Below are 14,823 nucleotides of genomic sequence, written 5' to 3'. Positions count from 1 at the left end.
ACACTGCTCACCCCTGCCCACATCCCTGGCCCAAGAGGAAACTGTATAGGGCCTCTGGGCTCCCGTGGGGGAGGGCCCAGGAGCGGCAGGACCCCTGCCTGAGACACCGCCGGAACCTGAAGGAAACAGACCGGATAAACAGTTCTCTGCACCCAAATCCCATGGGAGGGAGAGCTAAACCTTCAGAGAGGCAGACAAGCCTGGGAAACCAGAAGAGACTGCTCTCTGCACACACATCTCGGACGCCAGAGGAAAAAGCCAAAGACCATCTGGAACCCTGGTGCACTGAAGCTCCCGGAAACGGCGGCACAGGTCTTCCTGGTTGCTGCCGCTGCAGAGAGCCCCTGGGCAGCACCCCACTAGCGAACTTGAGCCTCGGGACCACAGGTAAGACCAACTTTTCTGCTGCAAGAAAGCTGCCTGGTGAACTCAAGACACAGGCCCACAGGAACAGCTGAAGACCTGTAGAGAGGAAAAACTACACGCCCGAAAGCAGAACACTCTGACCCCATAACTGACTGAAAGAAAGGAAAACAGGTCTACAGCACTCCTGACACACAGGCTTATAGGACAGTCTAGCCACTGTCAGAAATAGCAGAACAAAGTAACACTAGAGATAATCTGATGGCAAGAGGCAAGCGCAGGGACCCAAGCAACAGAAACCAAGACTACATGGGACCATCGGAGCCCAATTCTCCCATCAAAACAAACATGGAATATCCAAACACACCAGAAAAGCAAGATCTAGTTTCAAAATCATTTTTGATCATGATGCTGGAGGACTTCAAGAAAGACGTGAAGAACTCCCTTAGAGAACAAGTAGAAGCCTACAGAGAGGAATCGCAAAAATGCCTGAAAGAATTCCAGGAAAACATAAATAAACAAGTAGAAGCCCATAGAGAGGAGACACAAAAATCCCTGAAAGAATTCCAGGAAAACATAAATAAACAAGTAGAAGCCCATAGAGAGGAGACACAAAAATCCCTGAAAGAATTCCAGGAAAACATAAATAAACAAGTAGAAGCCCATAGAGAGGAGACACAAAAATCCCTGAAAGAATTCCAGAAAAACACAATCAAACAGTTGAAGGAATTAAAAATGGAAATAGAAGCAATCAAGAAAGAACACATGGAAACAACCCTGGATATAGAAAACCAAAAGAAGAGACAAGGAGCTGTAGATACAAGCTTCACCAACAGAATACAAGAGATGGAAGAGAGAATCTCAGGAGCAGAAGATTCCATAGAAATCATTGACTCAACTGTCAAAGATAATGTGAAGCGGAAAAAGCTACTGGTCCAAAACATACAGGAAATCCAGGACTCAATGAGAAGATCAAACCTAAGGATAATAGGTATAGAAGAGAGTGAAGACTCCCAGCTCAAAGGACCAGTAAATATCTTCAACAAAATCATAGAAGAAAACTTCCCTAACCTAAAAAAAGAGATACCCATAGGCATACAAGAAGCCTACAGAACTCCAAATAGATTGGACCAGAAAAGAAACACCTCCCGTCACATAATAGTCAACACACCAAACGCACAAAATAAAGAAAGAATATTAAAAGCAGTAAGGGAAAAAGGTCAAGTAACATATAAAGGCAGACCTATCAGAATCACACCAGACTTCTCGCCAGAAACTATGAAGGCCAGAAGATCCTGGACTGATGTCATACAGACCCTAAGAGAACACAAATGCCAGCCCAGGTTACTGTATCCAGCAAAACTCTCAATTAACATTGATGGAGAAACCAAGATATTCCATGACAAAACCAAATTTACACAATATCTTTCTATAAATCCAGCACTACAAAGGATAATAAATGGTAAAGCCCAACATAAGGAGGCAAGCTATACCCTAGAAGAAGCAAGAAACTAATCGTCTTGGCAACAAAACAAAAAGAATGAAAGCACACAAACATAACCTCACATCCAAATATGAATATAACGGGAAGCAATAATCACTATTCCTTAATATCTCTCAATATCAATGGCCTCAACTCCCCAATAAAAAGACATAGATTAACAAACTGAATACGCAACGAGGACCCTGCATTCTGCTGCCTACAGGAAACACACCTCAGAGACAAAGACAGACACTACCTCAGAGTGAAAGGCTGGAAAACAACTTTCCAAGCAAATGGTCTTAAGAAGCAAGCTGGAGTAGCCATTCTAATATCAAATAAAATCAATTTCCAAGTAAAAGTCATCAAAAAAGATAAGGAAGGACACTTCATATTCATCAAAGGAAAAATCCACCAAGATGAACTATCAACTCCTAATTATCTATGCCCCAAATACAAGGGCAACTACATACGTAAAAGAAACCTTACTAAAGCTCAAAACACACATTGCACCTCACACAATAATAGTGGGAGATTTCAACACCCCACTCTCATCAATGGACAGATCATGGAAACAGACATTAAACAGAGACGTAGACAGACTAAGAGAAGTCATGAGCCAAATGGACTTAACGGATATTTATAGAACATTCTATCCTAAAGCAAAAGGATATACCTTCTTCTCAGCTCCTCATGGTACTTTCTCCAAAATTGACCATATAATTGGTCAAAAAACGGGCCTCAACAGGTACAGAAAGATAGAAATAATCCCATGCATGCTATCAGACCACCACGGCCTAAAACTGGTCTTCAATAACAATAAGGGAAGAATGCCCACATATACGTGGAAATTGAACAATGCTCTACTCAATGATAACCTAGTCAAGGAAGAAATAAAGAAAGAAAATAAAAACTTTTTGGAATTTAATGAAAATGAAGGTACAACATACCCAAACTTATGGGACACAATGAAAGCTGTGCTAAGAGGAAAACTCATAGCGCTGAGTGCCTGCAGAAAGAAACAGGAAAGAGCATATGTCAGCAGCTTGACAGCACCCCTAAAAGCTCTAGAGCAAAAAGAAGCAAATACACCCAGGAGGAGTAGAAGGCAGGAAATAATCAAACTCAGAGCTGAAATCAACCAAGTAGAAACAAAAAGGACCATAGAAAGAATCAACAGAACCAAAAGTTGGTTCTTTGAGAAAATCAACAAGATAGATAAACCCTTAGCCAGACTAACGACAGGACACAGAGAGTGTGTCCAAATTAACAAAATCAAAAATGAAAAGGGAGACATAACTACAGATTCAGAGGCAATTCAAAAGATCATCAGATCTTACTATAAAAACCTATATTCAACAAAACTTGAAAATCTGCAGGAAATGGACAATTTCCTAGACAGATACCAGGTACCGAAGTTAAATCAGGAACAGATAAACCAGTTAAACAACCCCATAACTCCTAAGGAAATAGAAGCAGTCATTAAAGTCTCCCAACCAAAAAGAGCCCAGGTCCAGACGGGTTTAGTGCAGAATTCTATCAAACCTTCATAGAAGACCTCATACCAATATTATCCAAACTATTCCACAAAATTGAAACAGATGGATCACTCCCGAATTCCTTCTATGAAGCCACAATTACTCTTATACCTATACCACACAAAGACCCAACAAAGAAAGAGAACTTCAGACCAATTTCCCCTATGAATATCGATGCAAAAATACTCAATAAAATTCTGGCAAACCGAATCCAAGAGCACATCAAAACAATCATCCACCATGATCAAGTAGGCTTCATCCCAGGCATGCAGGGATGGTTTAATATATGGAAAACCATCAACGTGATCCATTATATAAACAAACTGAAAGAATAAAACCACATGATCATTTCATTAGATGCTGAAAAAGCATTTGACAAAATTCAACACCCCTTCATGATAAAAGTCTTGGAAAGAATAGGAATTCAAGGCCCGTACCTAAACATACTATAAGCCATATACAGCAAACCAGTTGCTAACATTAAACTAAATGGAGAGAAACTTGAAGCAATCCCACTAAAATCAGGGACTAGACAAGGCTGCCCAATCTCTCCCTACTTATTCAATATAGTTCTTGAAGTTCTAGCCAGAGCAATCAGACAACAAAAGGATGTCAAGGGGATACAGATCGGAAAAGAAGAAGTCAAAATATCACTATTTGCAGATGATATGATAGTTTATTTAAGTGATCCCAAAAGTTCCACCAGAGAACTACTAAAGCTGATAAACAACTTCAGCAAAGTGGCTGGGTATAAAATTAACTCAAATAAATCAGTTGCCTTCCTCTATACAAAAGAGAAACAAGCCGAGAAAGAAATTAGGGAAACGACACCCTTCATAATAGACCCAAATAATATAATGTACCTCGGTGTGACTTTAACCAAGCAAGTAAAAGATCTGTACCATAAGAACTTCAAGACTCTGAAGAAAGAAATTGAAGAAGACCTCAGAAGATGGAAAGATCTCCCATGCTCATGGATTGGCAGGATTAATATAGTAAAAATGGCCATTCTACCAAAAGCGATCTACAGATTTAATGCAATCCCCATCAAAATACCAATCCAATTCTTCAAAGAGTTAGACAGAACAATTTGCAAATTCATCTGGAATAACAAAAAACCCAGGATAGCTAAAACTATCCTCAACAATAAAAGGACTTCAGGGGGAATCACTATCCCTGAACTCAAGCAGTATTACAGAGCAATAGTGATAAAAACTGCATGGTATTGGTACAGAGACAGACAGATAGACCAATGGAATAGAATTAAAGACCCAGAAATGAACCCACACACCTATGGTCACTTGATTTTTGACAAAGGAGCCAAAACCATCCAATGGAAAAAAGATAGTATTTTCAGCAAATGGCGCTGGTTCAACTGGAGGTCAACATGTAGAAGAATGCAGATCGATCCATCCTTATCACCCTGTACAAAGCTTAAGTCCAAGTGGATCAAGGACCTCCACATCAAACCAGACACACTCAAACTAATAGAAGAAAAACTAGGGAAGCATCTGGAACACATGGGCACTGGAAAAAATTTCCTGAACAAAACACCAATGGCTTATGCTCTAAGATCAAGAATCGACAAATGGGATCTCATAAAACTGCAAAGCTTCTGTAAGGCAAAGGACACTGTGGTTAGGACAAATCGGCAACCAACAGATTGGGAAAAGATCTTTACCAATCCTACAACAGATAGAGGCCTTATATCCAAAATATACAAAGAACTCAAGAAGTTAGACCGCAGGGAGACAAATAACCCTATTAAAAAATGGGGTTCAGAGCTAAACAAAGAATTCACAGCTGAGGAATGCCGAATGGCTGAGAAACACCTAAAGAAATGTTCAACATCTTTAGTCATAAGGGAAATGCAAATCAAAACAACCCTGAGATTTCACCTCACACCAGTGAGAATGGCTAAGATCAAAAACTCAGGTGACAGCAGATGCTGGCGAGGATGCGGAGAAAGAGGAACACTCCTCCATTGTTGGTGGGATTGCAGACTGGTACAACCATTCTGGAAATCAGTCTGGAGGTTCCTCAGAAAATTGGACATTGAACTGCCTGAGGATCCAGCTATACCTCTCTTGGGCATATACCCAAAAGATGCCTCAACATATAAAAGAGACACGTGCTCCACTATGTTCATCGCAGCCTTATTTATAATAGCCAGAAAATGGAAAGAACCCAGATGCCCTTCAACAGAGGAATGGATACAGAAAATGTGGTACATCTACACAATGGAATATTACTCAGCTATCAAAAACAACGAGTTTATGAAATTCGTAGGCAAATGGTTGGAACTGGAAAATATCATCCTGAGTGAGCTAACCCAATCACAGAAAGACATACATGGTATGCACTCACTGATAAGTGGCTATTAGCCCAAATGCTTGAATTACCCTAGATGCCTAGAACAAATGAAACTCAAGACGGATGATCAAAATGTGAATGCTTCACTCCTTCTTTAAATGAGGAAAAAGAATACCCTTGGCAGGGAAGGGAGAGGCAAAGATTAATACAGAGACTGAAGGAACACCCATTCAGAGCCTGCCCCACATGTGGCCCATACATATACAGCCACCCAATTAGACAAGATGGATGAAGCAAAGAAGTGCAGACCGACAGGAGCCGGATGTAGATTGCTCCTGAGAGACACAGCCAGAATACAGCAAATACAGAGGCGAATGCCAGCAGCAAACCACTGAACTGAGAATAGGTCCCCTATTGAAGGAATCAGAGAAAGAACTGGAAGAGCTTGAAGGGGCTTGAGACCCCATATGTACAACAATGCCAAGCAACCAGAGCTTCCAGGGACTAAGCCACTACCTAAAGACTATACATGGACTGACCCTGGACTCTGACCTCATAGGTAGCAATGAATGTCCTAGTAAGAGCACCAGTGGAAGGGGAAGCCCTTGGTCCTGCTAAGACTGAACCCGCAGTGAACTAGACTGTTGGGGGGAGGGCGGCAATGGGGGGAGGGTTGGGAGGGGAACACCCATAAGGAAGGGGAGGGGGGAGGGGGACGTTTGCCCGGAAACCAAAGAATTATTATTAAGTATTAAATAAATTTAAAAAAAATATGCCCTAAGACTATCAACAGCGGGGACACTCCCAAGCTTCCACATTGCTAATGCCTCTCCTCCAATACTCCTGAAGTATTACTTACTAAAATCTATATACCCCTGAGTTTGCTCTTCCCAGGTTCTTACATGGCTGTACACTCTCACTTCTCCAGATCTCAGGCCTAATCTTTCTGCTTCCCTGACATGCAATTCTAAAACCTTCCTCCTATAGTTCCATTGCCTGGGAAATCTAAAGTCCTGCCTCTATCTCCCTGAATAACCTCTGGCTGCCAACAACTTTCATTCACCAATCAAAGACAACTGAGGACAGGGACCCTCAGCATCTTACAGGTAAATGTCTGGGTTCCCATGTAATTTGGGGAGCCAAACTACGACAAATAGTAGTAGAACCAATCCACAATAGTTGCCATCACTCCACTGGGGGACCTGTTTAACTAGTGGAGGTAGTTTCTTCACATTCCATCTCTTTATTGTTGAGCATTTTGGCTAAGATCACACCCATTGAGTCTAGGGAGCCTCTCACATCCCAGGTCTCTGGGACTTTCTACAGGTTTACCCCACCCATGGCTGCTGCATATTTGCATTCATAATTCTAGCCCTCTGGGCTTCTTTCTTGTGAGCCCCAATACCTGATCCTGCCCCCTTTTTACCTCCCTCTCTTCTCCCCCCTCCCTGTACCTCCCTCCCTCTGTCTCCCATGATAATTTGTTCCCCCTTCTAAGTGAGATTTAAGGATCCTCACTTGGGCCTTCCTTCTTGCTTAATTTCTTAGTGTCTGTGAGCTATATAGTGGATATTCTGTACTTTTTGGCTAATATCCACTCATCAGTGAGTATATGCTATGCATATACCTTTTGGGTCTAGGTAATATCACTCAGGATGATATTTTCTAATTCCATCCATTCACCGGCAAAAATCATGATGTCCTTGTTTTTAATAGCTTAATAGTATTCTATTATGTAAATGAACTACATTTTTATATCAATTCTTCAAATGAGGGACATCTGGGTTGCTTCCAGTTTCTGGCTATTATGAGTAAGGTTGACCTGAACATAGTGGAGTAGCTGTCCTTCTGGTATAGTAAAGAATTTTTTGAGTATATGGCCAGGAGCAGTATAGCTGGGTCTTTAGATAGAAATTTTCAATGTTTTGAGGAACTACCAAATTGATTTCAAGAGTAGTTGCAAAAGTTGCAATCACACCAGCGATGGAGGACTCTTACCCTTTCTCCACATCCCTCCCAGGATATGCTGTCGCTTGAGTTTTTGATCTTAGCCATTCGGACTGGTATAACATCTCCAGGTCGTTTGATTTGCATTTCCCCAATGACTAAGGATATTGAACATTTCTTTAAATGCCTCTCAGCCCTTAGAGATTCCTCTGTTGTGAATTCTGCTTAGTTCTATACCCCATCTTTTGATTGTGTTATTTGGTTTTATGCAGTCTAACTTCTTTGGTTTTTTCTTTTGGTTGGTGATTAGCCCTCTATCAGATGTAGAGTTAGTCAAGCTCTTATCCCAATCTGTACATTGCTGTTTTGTCTTATTGACAGTGACCTTCGCCTTGCAGAAGCTTTTCAGTATCAAGATATCACATTTATCAATTGTTGATCTTAGATTAGAGCCTGAGCCGTTGGTGTTCTGTTCAGGAAATTCTCTCCTGTACCAATGTGTTTGAGGCTCTTTCACATTTCTCATTTCACATTTTCTCTTCCATTAGATTCAATGCATCTGGTTTTATGTGGAGGCCCTTGATGCACTTGTACTTGAGCTTTGTGCAAGATGATGAATGTGGATAAATTTGCATTCTACTACATTCCAATCCCAGTTAGACCAACACCATTTGTTGAAGATGCTTTCTTTTATCTAGTATATGGCTTTGTCTTCTTTGTTGAAAACCAAGTGTCCATATGTGTGTGCATTTATTTTTGAGTCTTCCTATTCCAACTCTATTCCAATGATCTACCTGTACTGGGTTGGCCTAATGCTACTTGTATTTTAATGTTAATATTGGGCCCCAACTCTCATTGGCTCAGAGAGGAGAGAGTCCTCATGTAAGATGCTGAGTAACCCTGCCTCCAAGTTATTTCTGATTGGTAAATAAAAATGGCAGCAGCCAATAGCTGAGCAGAAAAGACATAGGCAAGGTTTAGGTTTTGTGAGCTTGGGGTCAGTGGAGACCACAAGGAGGAAGAAGGTGAATGGAGGAGAGAGAAACCACCATGGTTTGGGAGAAGGAAGAAGACACTCTGGGTTAGGTGAGCCATAAAAACATGGCTCTGATAGCTGGTGAATTAGAGTTCAGAGCAGCCCAGATGAAACATAGTAAATAGTAAGTAATTACTCAGGGTTGTTGATAGGAAACTAGATTCTAATGACACAGAAAGTACTATTCATCCAGCTCTTGTGCTGCTTAAAACTTACTGCAAATATGAAGGTTTTGTGTCTTTCATCTGGGAACTATAATAGCCAAGGGAAGGTAAAAATTTCAGGCCAGTATTAAATAATTATTACGAACTCTATCTGTCTGTCTTTGTACCAAGACTATGTGGTTTTTAACACAGTTGCTCTGTAGTACATCTTGAGGTCAGGGATGATGATTCCCTCAGAAGATCTTTTATATTTTAGATTTGTTTTGGCTCGCATGGATTGTTTTGTTTCCCTTATGAAGTTGAGAATTGCTCTTTCCATGTCTGTGAAGAATTGTGTTGGGATTTTAATGGGTGTTGTACTGAATCTGTAGATTGCATTTGCTAAGATGGCTATTTTCACTATATTAATTCTATGGATCCATGAGCATGGAATATCTTTCCATCTTCTGACACATTTTACAACTTCATTCTTCAGGGAACTAAAGTTCTTGTCATACAGATAGATCTTTTACTTGCTTGGTTAAAGTTACACCAAGATATTTTGTATTATTTATAGGTATTCTAAAGGATATTGTTTGCCTGTTTTCTTTCTCAGCACATTCATCATTTGTATAAAGGAAGGCTATTGATTGGTTTAAGTTAATTGTATATCCAGTCACTTAGCTGAAGTTGTTTATCATCTGGAGGAGTCTGTGATAGAATTTTGGGGATTGCTTATGTACACTGTCATACTATCTACAAATAGTAATACTATAAATTCTTCCTTTCTAATTCGTGTCCCCTTTTGTTCTCTTATTGCTCTACCTAGAACTTTGAGTACTATATTGAATAGATAGCAAGAGAGTAGGAAGACTTGTGTCTTCTTGATTTTAGTGGGACTGTTTCAAGTTCCTCTCCATTTAATTTGATGTTGGTTTACTTATATTATGTTTAGGCATGTGCCATGCATTCACGACGTCTCCAAGACTTTTAAAATGAGGGGTGGTGCATTTTGTCACAAGATATTTCAGCATCTAATGAAATGGTCATGACTTTTTGCCTATATAGAGAATTATGTTGACAGATTTTTTTTGAATATTGAAACATCTCTGCATCCCTGGAATGAAGCCTACTTGATCATGATGAATTTTTTTTATGTGTTCTTGGATTCAGTTTGTGAGAAATTTATTGAATATTTTTTGCATTGATATTCATAATCAAACTCAGTCTGAAATTATTTGTTGGGTCTTTCTGTGACTGAGGTATCAGAGTAACTGTGACTACATAGAATGGATTAGGTAGAGATCCTGTTTCTATTTTGTGGAGTAGTTTGAAGAGTATTGGTATTAACTCTTCTTTGAAGGTCTGTTAGAATTCTCCACTAAAACCCTCTGGCCCTGGGCTTTTTTGGTTGGGAGGGTTTGGTTGACTATTTCTATTTGCTTAGGTTTTTATTGCACTGTTTAGATAGCTTATTTGATAGATCCTGATTTAACTTTGGTATGTGGTAGTAACTGTCTAGAAAATCATCCATTTGATCTAGATTTTCCAGTTCTGTGAAGCTTTTAGAAGTAAGATCTCATGGTTTTTTAATTTCCTCAGTTTCTGTTTTTATGTCTTCTTTTTCTGATTTTGTTAACTGGATACTGTCTCTAAGTCTTTCAGTTAGTTTTGTTTATCTACATTGTTGATTTTCTCAAAGAACCATTTCTTGGTTTTTCTGACTCTTCAATTGTTTTTTGTTTCTAATTATTTGGTTTCAGCTCTGAGTTTGATTATTTCCCGAAGTCTACTCCTTCTGTGTGTTTGCTTCCTTTTTTTCTAGAGCTTTATGATGTGCTGTTAAGTTACTAGTATAGAATTTCTCCAGTTTTTTTTTATGAAGTCACTTAATGATATGATTTTTCCAATTAACACTTTTTTCACTCTGTGCCATAAGTTTGGGTATGTTGTCCCTTCAGCTACAATGAATTCTAGAAGGTCTTTAATTCTTTCTCTATTTCTTTCCTGACAATCTTACCATTGAGTAGAGAGTTGTTCAGTTTTCATTAATATGTGAGCTTTCTATTGTTGTTTTGATGTTGTTGATGTTGTTGTTGTTGTTGTTGTTGTTGTTGTTGTTGTTGTTGAAATCCAACCTTAGTCTGTGGTTATCTGATACAATGCATGGGATTATGTCAATCTTCTTAAATCTATTGAGGTTTGTTTTGTGACCAGTTACATGGTCAGTTTTGGAGAAGATCCCATGACATGATGAGAAGAAGATATTCTCTTGTTTCAGCATGAAATATTCTATAGATATCTGTTAACTGTGTTTGGTTGATAACATGCTAGTTTCACGATGTCTCGTTTAGTTTCTTTTTCAATGACCCATCCATTTGGTGAGAGTGAGTAGTTGAAATCAACCACTACTATTGTGTGAAATTCAATGTTTATTTTGAGATTTAGTGAAATTTATATTACCAATGTGGGTGCCCTTGCATTTGGTGTATAGATCTTCAGAATTGGGACTTTATCTTGGTGAATTGTTCCTTTGATGAAAATGAAGTGTTCTTCACCATCCTTTTTTATTTCTTCTGGTTAAAAGTCTATGTTATTGGGTATTAGATTGGCTACTCCATTTGTTTCATGGGACCATCTGCTTGGAAAACTTGTTTCCATCCCTTTACCCTATGTGGTAATGGCTTTCTTTGCTTCTGAAGTGTGTCTCTTGTATGCACCAAAATGATGGATCCTGTTCGCGGTTCCTTGTGTCTTTTTATTGGTGAATTGAGTCCATTGTTGTTGAGAAATATAATGATCAATCATTGTTAGTGTCTCTTACTTTTGTTGTTGGAGGAATTATGTGTGTATGATTCTTTTATTTTGGGTTTGTTGTGATATGATTAATTTCTTGTGTTTTCTTTGTGTAGTTATATTCCTTGTGTTGGAGTTGTCCTTCTAGTATCTGCTATAGGGCTGGATTAATAGAAACATATTGTTTAAATTTGGTATTGTCATGGAATATCTTGGTTTCTCCACCTATGATGATAGAGAGTTCTCCTGGGTATAACAGTCTGTGGTCTCACAGGGTCTGTGTACCACCTGTTCAGGATCTTCTGGCTTTTAGTATCTCTACTAAGAAGTCTGGTGTACTTACCCCTTTTAATATTCTTTCTTTGTTCTGTAAATTTAGTGTTTTGATTATTATATGGTGAGTGGATTTTCTTTTCTGGTCCAATCTATTTGGTGTTCTTTGGTGTAGGCTTCTACATTTATGGCCATCTCTTCCTTTAGGTTAGGGAAGATTTATTGTATGATTTTGTAGAAGATAGTTTCTTGCTCTTTGTACTGAGAATCATCACTCCCTTCTACTGCTATTATTCTTAAGGTTGGTGTTTTCTTTTTGTCCAATCTTCCTGGATGTTTTGTGTTAGAAACATTTACTCTTTAAATTTTCTTTGATGGATGCATCAACATCTTGTACAGTACCTTTTACACCTGAGATTTTCTTTTCCATCTCTTGTATTTTGTTGGTAATACCTGCATCTGTAGTTCCTGTTCTGTTTCCTATGTTTTCCATCTCCAGGGTTGCATCCATTTGTGGTTTCTTTATTATTTTTATTTTCTCTTTTTAGGTCTTGGTCCATTTTGTTCAATTCCTTCACCTTTTTGATTGTATTTTCTTATATTTCTTTAGGAGATTTGTTTCATTTTTCAGGAGTTTATCCTGTTTACCTGTGCTTTCCTTTATTATTTCCTCACTGAATGTGCAGCCAGCTCTTGGGCATTTGTGTGGTCTCATAGTCAGCGCAGCCAGGCCTACATGCAAGCAGCCATGTCTAAGGGACCAGCAGTTGGCATTGATCTTTGCACCACCTACTCCTGTGTGGGTGTCTTCCAGCATGAAAAGGTGGAAATAATTGCCAATAACCAGGGTAACTGCACCAAGCCAAGCTATGTTGCTTCCACCAACTCAGAATGATTAATTGGGGATGCAACCAAGAATCAGGTTGCAATGAACTCCACCAACACATTTTTTATCCAAACAGATGATTGGACATAGGTTTGATGATGCTCTTGTTCAGTCTGACATGAAGGATTGGCCCTTCATGGTGGTGAATGATGCAGGCTGGCCCAAGGTCCAAGTTGAATACAAAAGGGGAGACACAAAGCTTCTATACAGAGGAAGTATCCTAGGTGGTTCTGACAAAGATGAAGGAAATTACAGAAGCATAATTTGGAAAGACTGTTACCAATGCTGTGGTCACAGTGTCACCTTACTTCAGTAACTCTTGGGTGGCAGGCAACAAAAGATGCTGGAATTATTGCTGGCCTCAATGTGCTTCAAATTACCAATGAACCAACTGCTGCTGCTGTTGCCTATGGCTTAGATAAGAAGGTCAGAACTGAAAGGAATGTGCTGATTTTTTTACTTGGGAGGTGGCACTTTTGATGTGTCAATCCTCACTATTGAGGATGGAATTTTTGAAGTCAAATCAACAGCTGGAAATACCCACTTGGGTGGGAAAGACTTTGATAAATGAATGATCATCAATTTCATTGTTGAGTTTAAGTGAAAGCACAAGAAGGACATCAGTGAGAACAAGAGAGCTGTCTGGCATCTCCAGACTTCCTTGAGTGGACCAAGTGCACCCTCTCCTCCACCACCCAGGCCAATATTAAAATTGATTCTCTCTATGAGGAAATTGACTTCTAAAACTTCAGTACCCATGCTTGATTTGAGGAATTGAATGCTGATCTGTTCCATGGCACACTGGACCCTGTAGAGAAGGCCCTTCAAAATGCCAAACTAGACAAGTCACAGATCCATGATATTGTCTTGGTAGGTTGTTCTACCAGGATCCCCAAGATTCAGAAACTTCTGCAAGACATTTTCAATGGAAAAGAACTGAATAAGAACATTAACCCCCATGAAGCTATTGCCTATGGTGCAGCTGTCCTGGCAGCCATTCTATCTGGAGACAAGTCTGAGAATGTTCCGAATTTGCTGCTTTTGGATGTCATCCCTCCTTCCTTTGGGATTGAAACTGCTGGTGGAGTCATGACTGTCCTCATCAAGTACAATACCACCATTCCCATCAAGTAGACACAGACTTTCACCACCTACCCTGACAAAAGTCAGGTGTACTGATCCAGGTATATGAAGGTGAAAGGACCATGACCCAAAGACGTACAACCTACTTGGAAATTTGAGCTCACAAGCATACCTCCAGCACCCTGTAGGGTTCCTCACATTGAGGTTACTTTTGACAATGGTGCCAATGGCATCCTCAATGTTTCTGCTGTAGATATGAGCACAAGAAGGAGAACAAGATCACCATCACTAATGACAATGGCCACTTGAGTAAGGAGGACATTGAGCACATGGTCCAAAAAGCTGAGAAGTACAAAGCTGAGGATAGAAGCAGAGAGATAAAGTTTCCTTCAAGGTTTCACTGGAGTCTTATGCATTCAACATGAAAGCAACTTTTGAAAATGAGAAACCTCAAGGCAAGATCAACGATGACAAATGGAGAGTCTTGACAAGTGCTAACATCATCAGCTGACTTGATAAGAACCAGACTTCAGAGAAGGATGAATTTGAGCATCAGCAGAAAGAACTAGATAAAGTCTGCAACCCTAGCATTGCCAAGCTGTACCAGAGTGCTGGTGGCATGCCTGGAGAAATGCCTGGTGACTTCCTGGATGGACTCCTCCATCTGGTGGTGTTTCTTCAGGCCCCACAATTGAAGAGGTGGATTAAATCAGTCCAAGTAGAGGGTATAGCATTGTTCCACAAAGACCCAAAACAAGTAACATAGAGTAATAAAACTATTCAAATTGGCACCAATAAATAAATAAATAAATAAAGGAGTTATTTATATCCTCCTTAAAGGCTTCTATTATTTTCATGAAATGGGATTTTAAGTCAGAATCTTGCTCTTCAAATGTGTTAGTATAGCCAGGACTTCTTATGATAAGAAATGGGGTTTTGATGTTTCCAAATTACGTTGGATTTTG

At 39.6% G+C, this 14,823-nt stretch overlaps 1 pseudogene; it reads left to right on the top strand.

Moving 5' to 3' along the window:
- Positions 1–12,637: 12,637 nt before the first annotated feature.
- Hspa8-ps7 (heat shock protein family A (Hsp70) member 8, pseudogene 7) lies at positions 12,638–14,566 on the top strand (annotated as a pseudogene).
- Positions 14,567–14,823: the final 257 nt, after the last annotated feature.

Source organism: Rattus norvegicus, chromosome 11 (genome assembly GCF_036323735.1).
Source record: "Rattus norvegicus strain BN/NHsdMcwi chromosome 11, GRCr8, whole genome shotgun sequence".
NCBI classification, from domain to species: domain Eukaryota; kingdom Metazoa; phylum Chordata; class Mammalia; order Rodentia; family Muridae; genus Rattus; species Rattus norvegicus.
This window is presented reverse-complemented; position numbering and strand designations above follow the sequence as displayed.